We start from the raw sequence: 13,581 nt of genomic DNA, 5'->3' as shown, positions 1-13,581 counted from the left end.
CCACCTGGCTGCTGCATGTACCATGGATGTCTGCAGGAATTGCAAAGCTTTAGACCACACTACAGCACATTGTCCAACTCCAGTGAAATGCAATCTCTGCTCCTCAGCCAACCATCGCTTTAAGGACTGCCCTCAAGCATACTCCAATCGGTTGAAGCTGTCTACACTTAGATCAGCGGTATCTTTAAGCCAGGAGGTCATGAGTGAAATACCGGATGATGACCAGGCACCCATTCCACACGCAAACCAGGTGCAGCAGCCACCAACCACTGCTCTCCAACAACAAAGTGAACAGCCAGCATTTGACCTTGAAGAGGATATGCAAGATGGGGCACAGGTCGTGGACTGGAGTGCTGAACTATCCGAGGATGACGATGATGTGTCTAACTCCTCCTCCTCCACAACGGCCCCCCTCGCCTTGCATCAAGCAGAACACCTCTCAAGCTCAAAGATAGAATTGACACGGATGACACTACAGGAGGCAGGGAACCGTCTGGAGAACCTGCTGGCTAGCATCCCCCTTCAAGAGTCAGCGGCCGATCTTCCCTTCCAGGAGTTAGAGGGTCCAACATCCCAGCTGCCAAGCATCACCATCCACCCAACACCAGGCTCATCTGCCTCCCCATCAGTGAACAGCCAACCTGTGACGTCGACATCTGCAGCCAATCTAGCAACAGCATCAAACCTCACCCCCCAGATTTCCACAGAACAGGCTGAAGAAGCCCCCCTATCCACACAAGCCTCTTTGGTCCTTCCCTTTGCCACCTCCTTGATACCAGACTCGGTAGATTCTCCCACAAGGAAACGCCAAAATGAGTCTACAATCTCAGGTGAATCTTCTCCCTTGAACCCTTCTGTGATTCCGCGTACCAACTGGCCCGTTTCCTCCCCTACCTCAAACCCCTTTTTAGAACAAGATGTGGTAGTTGCCTTCTCATCGACTACACAGATCAAAGACATGTCGAGGAATGTAGAAAAAGCGGCAAAACCAAAGAAAAAGAAGCTCCTTAGGAAAAAGTAGATGTCCCATAATTTGTCACTGATCTAACCATCTTGAACCCCCTGAACTGCATCCCATGGCTCCTCTTTCAATAGCATCCCTCAATACTAGAGGACTCAATGACCCAGTAAAGTGTTTGTCAGCCTTCACTTTTCTACATTCAGAAGGGAATGATATATTTTTACTTCAAGAATGTAATCTATCCTTCAGGGATAATTACAAGGTCTTCGAGGACAGATGGAGGCATGGCCCGTCAGTATGGTCAGGCGACAATAAAAACAGATCCTCAGGGGTTGCGGTATTATTTAGAGGGCAAGATTTCATCATCCAGAGGGTACAACGTGTAATTGATGGGAGAATTCTTTGTATTGATGTTTCGTGGTTCGGCAGCAAGTTTAGAGTAATCAATGTGTACTGTCCAGTGGAGCTTCAAGAGCGGGTAGCAGTACTCAGAGAATTACAGCCCCCTTTTGTTGTGCAGCAAAGAGGTAATTCTGGGCGGTGACTTCAACTGCTTGGTAAACAAAAAGGATAAACAAACCACCTCCACAGTAAGGCTTGATTCCAGTTCTGAAATCCTACAAAACATCATTAAAGATTTTCGATTGAGGGATGCTTACCGCTCAAAAAACCCGATTTTACCTGGGTACACCTGGTCCAATGGCAGAACCCATTCCAGAATAGACTTTCTGCTGACATCAATGGGGCTGCAGGTTGTCGACGCAGGAACTACTCCAGTCTTCTTCTCTGACCACCATAAAATTGAATGCTCGGTCACGCTTAAAGACATCATACAAAAAGGTAGAGGCTCATGGAAGCTGAATATATCGCTACTGCAAGATGAAAAGGTGGTCAGTGAATTTCGGGTCAAACTCAACCATTGGCTCTCCCTGAAGCCCTTCTTCAACTTAGCGGGAGAGTGGTGGGAAGAAATGAAGATCAGAGCAAAACGCTTCTTTATAGATTGGGGTAAAAGGACAGCAAAAAAGAGACGTCTGAAGCTACAGAAACACAAGGCAAAATTACAGAGATTTTATATGATGTCTTATTCTGGTTTTGATGTGGCAGAGGATATAGTTAAATTAAAGGGAGAGATGTCTCGCCTCTCCACAGAGGCCAGTCAGGGACTGCTGATACGCAGCCGAGTCCACCACATTGAGAACAATGAAAAATGTTCTAGATATTTTTTTAGGAAACTAACTAAGCAAAAACATTTTATAGAGGGACTAAAGGATAAAGACGGACAAGAAAAAACAGAATTACATGATATACTCAGCTGTGTCCACGCCTTCTACTCTGATCTCTACAAAAGTGAAGACTTAGATAAGGCAGCTTTAGAAAACCTTCTATCTAAAGTAAATAAACATGTTGATGAATCTAAAGGTAAACTTGATGATAAAATATCTCTGCATGAGCTCAAAAAAGCATTAGAAAGTATGCAAAAGAACAAGGCCCCTGGGGCTGATGGTTTGCCAAAAGAATTTTATACTACCTTCTGGGCAGAGTTAAAGGAGCCTCTCTTAGAGATGTACAATGAGAGCCTCCAATTGGGGTCACTGCCACCATCCTTGAAGGAAGGCACCATCTCCCTACTCTTTAAAAAAGGTGAGAAAAAAGATCTTAAAAACTGGCGCCCCCTTACACTCCTTGGGGTTGACCGTAAGATTATTGCCAAAGCTATTTTTCTTCGAATACAAGAGGTGATAGAGAGGTTGGTTGGGGTGGAGCAGACCTGTGTGGTCCCTGGTCGCTCCATGTGTGACAATCTTGCTTTAATAAGAGATTCGTACTTATATGCCATAGATCGCAATGTACCACTCTGTATTGCTGGCCTGGATTTAGAAAAGGCCTTTGATAGGATAAGTCATGAATATCTAAAGCAAGCACTGGTGAGGTTTGGGTTTGGCCCACAGTTGAGGGCATGGATGGATTTACTGTATTTTGACTGCACGAGTAGAGTCAACATTAACGGCCATTTCACTGAACCTATTAAGATTCAATCAGGGGTCAGACAAGGTTGCCCGCTATCTGTCAGCCTGTTTGTCCTAGCCATGGAGCCTCTAGCCTGTGGGATAAAACAGGACACTGATATTAAGGGCCTTCCTGTCCCTGGTAGTAATGGGAAAGAGGCTAAATTGTCGTTGTATATGGATGATTTGACAATCCTTTGTACCAGTAATAAGTCAATGGTTAAAACTCTCCAGTGGTGTGAGCAATTTTCTCAAGCGTCAGGGGCCAAAATGAATCGGGCCAAGAGCGAGATCCTCTACCTTAATTGGCGAGAAACCAAACCTGATACAGGGTTAATAGAAAAAAAAAGAGAGGGTAAAAATTTTGGGAGTGGAAATTGGAAAGGGGATGGAAACTCTAAATTGGGAAACAAGACTACCAGCTATCAGGGGAAAATTGCTGCAGTGGGAGGAGAGGGATCTAACGTTCACTGGCAAAATTCTGGTTATTAAGGCCGAGGTTCTGGCGTCCTTGACGTTTCTGGCGGCCACACTACCAGTGCCCAAGACCTTTCTCACCTCTTTGAGACGCGTAATGTTCCAATTCATCTGGAGCTCTCAGCAAGAACATGTTAAAAGAGACATCATGTACAAACCTCTGGTAAAAGGAGGGAAAGCTGTACCAGAGTTAGGAGCCAAACTTGATTCCCTTTTCTTAACACCAATTCTGAATGCTGTTTTAACAGAGAGTAACACCAGTCTCTGGTCTTATTTTGCCAAGTTTTGGGTGGGTCACATGATGTATAGAGGCATGGGTAAAAGGGTTTCTCTTTGTACACCCTATGCGGAAAGTAGACCAGCAATATACGAGAAGGCTCTAACACTCTTCAAGGTTGCTAAGCTAAAATGGTCAACGGGTGGTAAAATAGATAGGGTTGATGTGGAGGGTAGCCTTTCACCTCTTAACTCTAGGCTTGTGCCGGTAGGCATCCTACCAGAAAACCAATGCATCAGAGTATGGAAAAATGTAAACTTAGAGTTTTTGTCAAATGTACATAAAGACCTGGCATGGAAGATAGCCCAAAGTTGTGTCCCTACAAGAGCCTTCTTGCTAAGACGGCGCTGCACACGTAGTGCAAAATGTCCAATGAGTGATTGTAATAATGACGAGGATGTGGCCCACCGGTTTTGGTCATGCTATGTTTCAAAGGCGGTGTGGGAGATTGTGAAACCATGGTTAACAGACCTTTTCAGAGCCCCAAATGAAATGGATGTTCTATATGGAAACATTGACACAAATGAAAAGGACAAAAATGAAAGGTGGTGGGCAGTAATCAACTGTATTAAAGAAGGCATCTGGAAATGCAGAAACCTAACTGCTTTTAAAAAGTTCCCTGTTCCAGCAGATTCTGTGGCAAAGGTTGGCATATCAAGTGTCAGGGATTACATCATCAGAGACAGACTTAAGTATGATGATCAAATAATGGAAAACTGGTGGAAAATAGAGACAATTCCTGTTGCTTTGATGGACATTTTTTAAAATGAGGGAAAGAAAAGGAAAAAAAAAAAAAAAAAAAAAAAAAAAAAAAAGCTGCATGGAATGTCTATTTGATTTATGTGTCTGTCACTGAAATGTGTATTGGCAGATGTAAATGTGACTCACTGATTAGAAATTTTATGGGTGACTGGATATTGTCATTAAGTAATCCATGTATGGCTTGAACTCTTTTCAAATTTCTTAGCCGGAATGCAACTGTTAACTATTGAATAGAAGTTCTGTTGGTGACGGGATATTGTTATTGTGTGATTTATGTATGACTGTAATGGCTTTGACTGAAATTAATAAAGGCTTCTAAAAAAAAAAAAAAAAGTGGTTCACCCAGGGCGAGGCTCAGCCATTGCACTCCGGTTGTGCTGACCCCTGCGAATTCCCCAAATGTGGGAATCTCGACTGCATAATTTGTGGTAGTGGGGGACTGCGTTCGCGCTCTCCCCTGATGACAATGTCGACAGAAAACACTCGAGTGCTCGTCTCCCGCGCTTTCTGCCGAGCCAGCCTTAGAGCTCTGCGGGACAGCTGCTTTGGGTTCCTTGCGTTCGCGTTTCCATCCGTGCTGAAAGCCCCAGTGCTGCCGCACACTGTCTTCTGCTGCGTTGCGCGCAGATAACCCCCGTTTCCCGCCGAAAGGGCAGAGTGGGCGGGGCCGGTGAAAGCCGGCACAGACTCAACTGAGCCTCCTCCTCTCCGAGACATTGCGTGAGAAATGTGGTCTGGCTGCGTCCCTTGCGGGAATGCTGACTGTTGGGCGGCACATTGTCTCTGGTCGTGTTCAGACTGGGCGGAGTCATGGTGCCAAGCGGCCATTGGGACAGGGTGTTATTTTTAGTTCATTTTGCCGAGCGATGGATGGCTGGCAAAAGGAAACAAAACGGGCGACCTTTCTGTAGACCAGTCACCCTTGTCCAATTTGCACCACTGTTTACACATTGGCAGCAACTTTAAGTGCCCAGGGAGGATGAGAAAATTGCCAAAGGCGCCTAACTCTGCTGTCATCAACCCATAGGCACCGTCAGCCAGGGGGCTGAGCCTGGGAATGGCCACCCTGTGTCAGACTGTTCCAACTCATACTTACCTGGCAGGGGAGACACCATGATCAAGAAGGTGGTTCACCCAGGGCGAGGCTCAGCCATTGCACTCCGGTTGTGCTGACCCCTGCGAATTCCCCAAATGTGGGAATCTCGACTGCATAATTTGTGGTAGTGGGGGACTGCGTTCGCGCTCTCCCCTGATGACAATGTCGACAGAAAACACTCGAGTGCTCGTCTCCCGCGCTTTCTGCCGAGCCAGCCTTAGAGCTCTGCGGGACAGCTGCTTTGGGTTCCTTGCGTTCGCGTTTCCATCCGTGCTGAAAGCCCCAGTGCTGCCGCACACTGTCTTCTGCTGCGTTGCGCGCAGATAACCCCCGTTTCCCGCCGAAAGGGCAGAGTGGGCGGGGCCGGTGAAAGCCGGCAAAGACTCAACTGAGCCTCCTCCTCTCCGAGACATTGCGTGAGAAATGTGGTCTGGCTGCGTCCCTTGCGGGAATGCTGACTGTTGGGCGGCACATTGTCTCTGGTCGTGTTCAGACTGGGCGGAGTCATGGTGCCAAGCGGCCATTGGGACAGGGTGTTATTTTTAGTTCATTTTGCCGAGCGATGGATGGCTGGAGAAAGGAAACAAAACGGGCGACCTTTCTGTGGACCAGTCACCCTTGTCCAATTTGCACCACTGTTTACACATTGGCAGCAACTTTAAGTGCCCAGGGAGGATGAGAAAATTGCCAAAGGCGCCTAACTCTGCTGTCATCAACCCATAGGCACCGTCAGCCAGGGGGCTGAGCCTGGGAATGGCCACCCTGTGTCAGACTGTTCCAACTCATACTTACCTGGCAGGGGAGACACCATGATCAAGAAGGTGGTTCACCCAGGGCGAGGCTCAGCCATTGCACTCCGGTTGTGCTGACCCCTGCGAATTCCCCAAATGTGGGAATCTCGACTGCATAATTTGTGGTAGTGGGGGACTGCGTTCGCGCTCTCCCCTGATGACAATGTCGACAGAAAACACTGGAGTGCTCGTCTCCCGCGCTTTCTGCCGAGCCAGCCTTAGAGCTCTGCGGGACAGCTGCTTTGGGTTCCTTGCGTTCGCGTTTCCATCTGTGCTGAAAGCCCCAGTGCTGCCGCACACTGTCTTCTGCTGCGTTGCGCGCAGATAACCCCCGTTTCCCGCCGAAAGGGCAGAGTGGGCGGGGCCGGTGAAAGCCGGCACAGACTCAACTGAGCCTCCTCCTCTCCGAGACATTGCGTGAGAAATGTGGTCTGGCTGCGTCCCTTGCGGGAATGCTGACTGTTGGGCGGCACATTGTCTCTGGTCGTGTTCAGACTGGGCGGAGTCATGGTGCCAAGCGGCCATTGGGACAGGGTGTTATTTTTAGTTCATTTTGCCGAGCGATGGATGGCTGGAAAAAGGAAACAAAACGGGCGACCTTTCTGTGGACCAGTCACCCTTGTCCAATTTGCACCACTGTTTACACATTGGCAGCAACTTTAAGTGCCCAGGGAGGATGAGAAAATTGCCAAAGGCGCCTAACTCTGCTGTCATCAACCCATAGGCACCGTCAGCCAGGGGGCTGAGCCTGGGAATGGCCACCCTGTGTCAGACTGTTCCAACTCATACTTACCTGGCAGGGGAGACACCATGATCAAGAAGGTGGTTCACCCAGGTCGAGGCTCAGCCATTGCACTCCGGTTGTGCTGACCCCTGCGAATTCCCCAAATGTGGGAATCTCGACTGCATAATTTGTGGTAGTGGGGGACTGCGTTCGCGCTCTCCCCTGATGACAATGTCGACAGAAAACACTCGAGTGCTCGTCTCCCGCGCTTTCTGCCGAGCCAGCCTTAGAGCTCTGCGGGACAGCTGCTTTGGGTTCCTTACGTTCGCGTTTCCATCTGTGCTGAAAGCCCCAGTGCTGCCGCACACTGTCTTCTGCTGCGTTGCGCGCAGATAACCCCCGTTTCCCGCCGAAAGGGCAGAGTGGGCGGGGCCGGTGAAAGCCGGCACAGACTCAACTGAGCCTCCTCCTCTCCGAGACATTGCGTGAGAAATGTGGTCTGGCTGCGTCCCTTGCGGGAATGCTGACTGTTGGGCGGCACATTGTCTCTGGTCGTGTTCAGACTGGGCGGAGTCATGGTGCCAAGCGGCCATTGGGACAGGGTGTTATTTTTAGTTCATTTTGCCGAGCGATGGATGGCTGGAAAAAGGAAACAAAACGGGCGACCTTTCTGTGGACCAGTCACCCTTGTCCAATTTGCACCACTGTTTACACATTGGCAGCAACTTTAAGTGCCCAGGGAGGATGAGAAAATTGCCAAAGGCGCCTAACTCTGCTGTCATCAACCCATAGGCACCGTCAGCCAGGGGGCTGAGCCTGGGAATGGCCACCCTGTGTCAGACTGTTCCAACTCATACTTACCTGGCAGGGGAGACACCATGATCAAGAAGGTGGTTCACCCAGGGCGAGGCTCAGCCATTGCACTCCGGTTGTGCTGACCCCTGCGAATTCCCCAAATGTGGGAATCTCGACTGCATAATTTGTGGTAGTGGGGGACTGCGTTCGCGCTCTCCCCTGATGACAATGTCGACAGAAAACACTCGAGTGCTCGTCTCCCGCGCTTTCTGCCGAGCCAGCCTTAGAGCTCTGCGGGACAGCTGCTTTGGGTTCCTTGCGTTCGCGTTTCCATCTGTGCTGAAAGCCCCAGTGCTGCCGCACACTGTCTTCTGCTGCGTTGCGCGCAGATAACCCCCGTTTCCCGCCGAAAGGGCAGAGTGGGCGGGGCCGGTGAAAGCCGGCAAAGACTCAACTGAGCCTCCTCCTCTCCGAGACATTGCGTGAGAAATGTGGTCTGGCTGCGTCCCTTGCGGGAATGCTGACTGTTGGGCGGCACATTGTCTCTGGTCGTGTTCAGACTGGGCGGAGTCATGGTGCCAAGCGGCCATTGGGACAGGGTGTTATTTTTAGTTCATTTTGCCGAGCGATGGATGGCTGGAAAAAGGAAACAAAACGGGCGACCTTTCTGTGGACCAGTCACCCTTGTCCAATTTGCACCACTGTTTACACATTGGCAGCAACTTTAAGTGCCCAGGGAGGATGAGAAAATTGCCAAAGGCGCCTAACTCTGCTGTCATCAACCCATAGGCACCGTCAGCCAGGGGGCTGAGCCTGGGAATGGCCACCCTGTGTCAGACTGTTCCAACTCATACTTACCTGGCAGGGGAGACACCATGATCAAGAAGGTGGTTCACCCAGGGCGAGGCTCAGCCATTGCACTCCGGTTGTGCTGACCCCTGCGAATTCCCCAAATGTGGGAATCTCGACTGCATAATTTGTGGTAGTGGGGGACTGCGTTCGCGCTCTCCCCTGATGACAATGTCGACAGAAAACACTCGAGTGCTCGTCTCCCGCGCTTTCTGCCGAGCCAGCCTTAGAGCTCTGCGGGACAGCTGCTTTGGGTTCCTTGCGTTCGCGTTTCCATCCGTGCTGAAAGCCCCAGTGCTGCCGCACACTGTCTTCTGCTGCGTTGCGCGCAGATAACCCCCGTTTCCCGCCGAAAGGGCAGAGTGGGCGGGGCCGGTGAAAGCCGGCACAGACTCAACTGAGCCTCCTCCTCTCCGAGACATTGCGTGAGAAATGTGGTCTGGCTGCGTCCCTTGCGGGAATGCTGACTGTTGGGCGGCACATTGTCTCTGGTCGTGTTCAGACTGGGCGGAGTCATGGTGCCAAGCGGCCATTGGGACAGGGTGTTATTTTTAGTTCATTTTGCCGAGCGATGGATGGCTGGAAAAAGGAAACAAAACGGGCGACCTTTCTGTGGACCAGTCACCCTTGTCCAATTTGCACCACTGTTTACACATTGGCAGCAACTTTAAGTGCCCAGGGAGGATGAGAAAATTGCCAAAGGCGCCTAACTCTGCTGTCATCAACCCATAGGCACCGTCAGCCAGGGGGCTGAGCCTGGGAATGGCCACCCTGTGTCAGACTGTTCCAACTCATACTTACCTGGCAGGGGAGACACCATGATCAAGAAGGTGGTTCACCCAGGGCGAGGCTCAGCCATTGCACTCCGGTTGTGCTGACCCCTGCGAATTCCCCAAATGTGGGAATCTCGACTGCATAATTTGTGGTAGTGGGGGACTGCGTTCGCGCTCTCCCCTGATGACAATGTCGACAGAAAACACTCGAGTGCTCGTCTCCCGCGCTTTCTGCCGAGCCAGCCTTAGAGCTCTGCGGGACAGCTGCTTTGGGTTCCTTGCGTTCGCGTTTCCATCCGTGCTGAAAGCCCCAGTGCTGCCGCACACTGTCTTCTGCTGCGTTGCGCGCAGATTACCCCCGTTTCCCGCCGAAAGGGCAGAGTGGGCGGGGCCGGTGAAAGCCGGCACAGACTCAACTGAGCCTCCTCCTCTCCGAGACATTGCGTGAGAAATGTGGTCTGGCTGCGTCCCTTGCGGGAATGCTGACTGTTGGGCGGCACATTGTCTCTGGTCGTGTTCAGACTGGGCGGAGTCATGGTGCCAAGCGGCCATTGGGACAGGGTGTTATTTTTAGTTCATTTTGCCGAGCGATGGATGGCTGGAAAAGGAAACAAAACGGGCGACCTTTCTGTGGACCAGTCACCCTTGTCCAATTTGCACCACTGTTTACACATTGGCAGCAACTTTAAGTGCCCAGGGAGGATGAGAAAATTGCCAAAGGCGCCTAACTCTGCTGTCATCAACCCATAGGCACCGTCAGCCAGGGGGCTGAGCCTGGGAATGGCCACCCTGTGTCAGACTGTTCCAACTCATACTTACCTGGCAGGGGAGACACCATGATCAAGAAGGTGGTTCACCCAGTTTGACTCTATTGTTGTCGTGCGGTGTATGGGGCACAATAAAGTAATTGTTTGGGTTTTTATACCAAACACCCCCCACCTGACTGGAGGACCAACATGGCATCGGCACCTAGTCACGCCAATCGCAGGAATGCAGTACGCTTCGATCTGTTGGAAGATCTACAAATGGACCGGCTGCAGTTCAGCAGACAAATCCTGCAGAAAGAACTCGGCATCTCTACCAACCAGCTTGACTATCTTTTTGCTTTCCCTGGAAAGAAGATCTTTGAGGTAATATTCACCACCACGCAACACTATGAAAGTTGTCTCGAGAAGTTTGAGAAGAAGAAGTCAGCGCCAAGCTTCAGGAGGATCACCATATCACCCTTGGCAGACATAGACCTCAAGACTGTACATGTCATGATCTTCTCAGAAAGAGTCAGAAACCAAGATGTCTGGACATGGATGGCACGATACTGTGAGGTAATCAATGCCATGGAAGTGATGGACATCGATGGAATTAAGACAGGCACCAGGCGATTCCAAGTTCGACTCATAAGGCGACAGGGGGCCCTACAGCATCTCCCAAACACCATACAGCTGGGAGCCTTCAGAGGGTCTGTCTTCTACCCTGGTCAGCCCAAAGAATGCCGGAAATGTGGCAGCCTAGACCACCTGGCTGCTGCATGTACCATGGATGTCTGCAGGAATTGCAAAGCTTTAGACCACACTACAGCACATTGTCCAACTCCAGTGAAATGCAATCTCTGCTCCTCAGCCAACCATCGCTTTAAGGACTGCCCTCAAGCATACTCCAATCGGTTGAAGCTGTCTACACTTAGATCAGCGGTATCTTTAAGCCAGGAGGTCATGAGTGAAATACCGGATGATGACCAGGCACCCATTCCACACGCAAACCAGGTGCAGCAGCCACCAACCACTGCTCTCCAACAACAAAGTGAACAGCCAGCATTTGACCTTGAAGAGGATATGCAAGATGGGGCACAGGTCGTGGACTGGAGTGCTGAACTATCCGAGGATGACGATGATGTGTCCAACTCCTCCTCCTCCACAACGGCCCCCCTCGCCTTGCATCAAGCAGAACACCTCTCAAGCTCAAAGATAGAATTGACACGGATGACACTACAGGAGGCAGGGAACCGTCTGGAGAACCTGCTGGCTAGCATCCCCCTTCAAGAGTCAGCGGCCGATCTTCCCTTCCAGGAGTTAGAGGGTCCAACATCCCAGCTGCCAAGCATCACCATCCACCCAACACCAGGCTCATCTGCCTCCTCATCAGTGAACAGCCAACCTGTGACGTCGACATCTGCAGCCAATCTAGCAACAGCATCAAACCTCACCCCCCAGATTTCCACAGAACAGGCTGAAGAAGCCCCCCTATCCACACAAGCCTCTTTGGTCCTTCCCTTTGCCACCTCCTTGATACCAGACTCGGTAGATTCTCCCACAAGGAAACGCCAAAATGAGTCTACAATCTCAGGTGAATCTTCTCCCTTGAACCCTTCTGTGATTCCGCGTACCAACTGGCCCGTTTCCTCCCCTACCTCAAACCCCTTTTTAGAACAAGATGTGGTAGTTGCCTTCTCATCGACTACACAGATCAAAGACATGTCGAGGAATGTAGAAAAAGCGGCAAAACCAAAGAAAAAGAAGCTCCTTAGGAAAAAGTAGATGTCCCATAATTTGTCACTGATCTAACCATCTTGAACCCCCTGAACTGCATCCCATGGCTCCTCTTTCAATAGCATCCCTCAATACTAGAGGACTCAATGACCCAGTAAAGTGTTTGTCAGCCTTCACTTTTCTACATTCAGAAGGGAATGATATATTTTTACTTCAAGAATGTAATCTATCCTTCAGGGATAATTACAAGGTCTTCGAGGACAGATGGAGGCATGGCCCGTCAGTATGGTCAGGCGACAATAAAAACAGATCCTCAGGGGTTGCGGTATTATTTAGAGGGCAAGATTTCATCATCCAGAGGGTACAACGTGTAATTGATGGGAGAATTCTTTGTATTGATGTTTCGTGGTTCGGCAGCAAGTTTAGAGTAATCAATGTGTACTGTCCAGTGGAGCTTCAAGAGCGGGTAGCAGTACTCAGAGAATTACAGCCCCTTTTGTTGTGCAGCAAAGAGGTAATTCTGGGCGGTGACTTCAACTGCTTGGTAAACAAAAAGGATAAACAAACCACCTCCACAGTAAGGCTTGATTCCAGTTCTGAAATCCTACAAAACATCATTAAAGATTTTCGATTGAGGGATGCTTACCGCTCAAAAAACCCGATTTTACCTGGGTACACCTGGTCCAATGGCAGAACCCATTCCAGAATAGACTTTCTGCTGACATCAATGGGGCTGCAGGTTGTCGACGCAGGAACTACTCCAGTCTTCTTCTCTGACCACCATAAAATTGAATGCTCGGTCACGCTTAAAGACATCATACAAAAAGGTAGAGGCTCATGGAAGCTGAATATATCGCTACTGCAAGATGAAAAGGTGGTCAGTGAATTTCGGGTCAAACTCAACCATTGGCTCTCCCTGAAGCCCTTCTTCAACTTAGCGGGAGAGTGGTGGGAAGAAATGAAGATCAGAGCAAAACGCTTCTTTATAGATTGGGGTAAAAGGACAGCAAAAAAGAGACGTCTGAAGCTACAGAAACACAAGGCAAAATTACAGAGATTTTATATGATGTCTTATTCTGGTTTGATGTGGCAGAGGATATAGTTAAATTAAAGGGAGAGATGTCTCGCCTCTCCACAGAGGCCAGTCAGGGACTGCTGATACGCAGCCGAGTCCACCACATTGAGAACAATGAAAAATGTTCTAGATATTTTTTAGGAAACTAACTAAGCAAAAACATTTTATAGAGGGACTAAAGGATAAAGACGGACAAGAAAAAACAGAATTACATGATATACTCAGCTGTGTCCACGCCTTCTACTCTGATCTCTACAAAAGTGAAGACTTAGATAAGGCAGCTTTAGAAAACCTTCTATCTAAAGTAAATAAACATGTTGATGAATCTAAAGGTAAACTTGATGATAAAATATCTCTGCATGAGCTCAAAAAAGCATTAGAAAGTATGCAAAAGAACAAGGCCCCTGGGGCTGATGGTTTGCCAAAAGAATTTTATACTACCTTCTGGGCAGAGTTAAAGGAGCCTCTCTTAGAGATGTACAATGAGAGCCTCCAATTGGGGTCACTGC

General features: G+C 49.5%; 6 non-coding genes and 1 pseudogene across 6 annotated transcripts; all 7 read left to right on the top strand.

The window, feature by feature from the left end:
• Positions 1 to 4,764: 4,764 nt before the first annotated feature.
• LOC115578077 (uncharacterized) lies at positions 4,765 to 4,946 on the top strand (annotated as a pseudogene).
• Positions 4,947 to 5,574: 628 nt separating this feature from the next.
• LOC115578085 (U1 spliceosomal RNA) lies at positions 5,575 to 5,738 on the top strand. The gene has a single exon (XR_003983374.1). It is a non-coding gene; the product is annotated as a U1 spliceosomal RNA (small nuclear RNA).
• A 628-nt stretch (positions 5,739 to 6,366) lies between these two features.
• On the top strand, positions 6,367 to 6,530 carry LOC115578084 (U1 spliceosomal RNA). Its single transcript, XR_003983373.1, has one exon. It is a non-coding gene; the product is annotated as a U1 spliceosomal RNA (small nuclear RNA).
• Positions 6,531 to 7,158: 628 nt separating this feature from the next.
• On the top strand, positions 7,159 to 7,322 carry LOC115578070 (U1 spliceosomal RNA). The gene has a single exon (XR_003983363.1). It is a non-coding gene; the product is annotated as a U1 spliceosomal RNA (small nuclear RNA).
• A 628-nt stretch (positions 7,323 to 7,950) lies between these two features.
• LOC115578080 (U1 spliceosomal RNA) lies at positions 7,951 to 8,114 on the top strand. Its single transcript, XR_003983371.1, has one exon. It is a non-coding gene; the product is annotated as a U1 spliceosomal RNA (small nuclear RNA).
• Positions 8,115 to 8,742: 628 nt separating this feature from the next.
• LOC115578069 (U1 spliceosomal RNA) lies at positions 8,743 to 8,906 on the top strand. The gene has a single exon (XR_003983362.1). It is a non-coding gene; the product is annotated as a U1 spliceosomal RNA (small nuclear RNA).
• Positions 8,907 to 9,534: 628 nt separating this feature from the next.
• On the top strand, positions 9,535 to 9,698 carry LOC115578057 (U1 spliceosomal RNA). The gene has a single exon (XR_003983351.1). It is a non-coding gene; the product is annotated as a U1 spliceosomal RNA (small nuclear RNA).
• Positions 9,699 to 13,581: the final 3,883 nt, after the last annotated feature.

Source organism: Sparus aurata, unplaced genomic scaffold (genome assembly GCF_900880675.1).
Source record: "Sparus aurata unplaced genomic scaffold, fSpaAur1.1, whole genome shotgun sequence".
Classification (NCBI taxonomy): domain Eukaryota; kingdom Metazoa; phylum Chordata; class Actinopteri; order Spariformes; family Sparidae; genus Sparus; species Sparus aurata.
The sequence above is the reverse complement of the archived record's forward strand: the minus strand, read 5'-3'. Positions and strand labels throughout refer to the sequence as shown.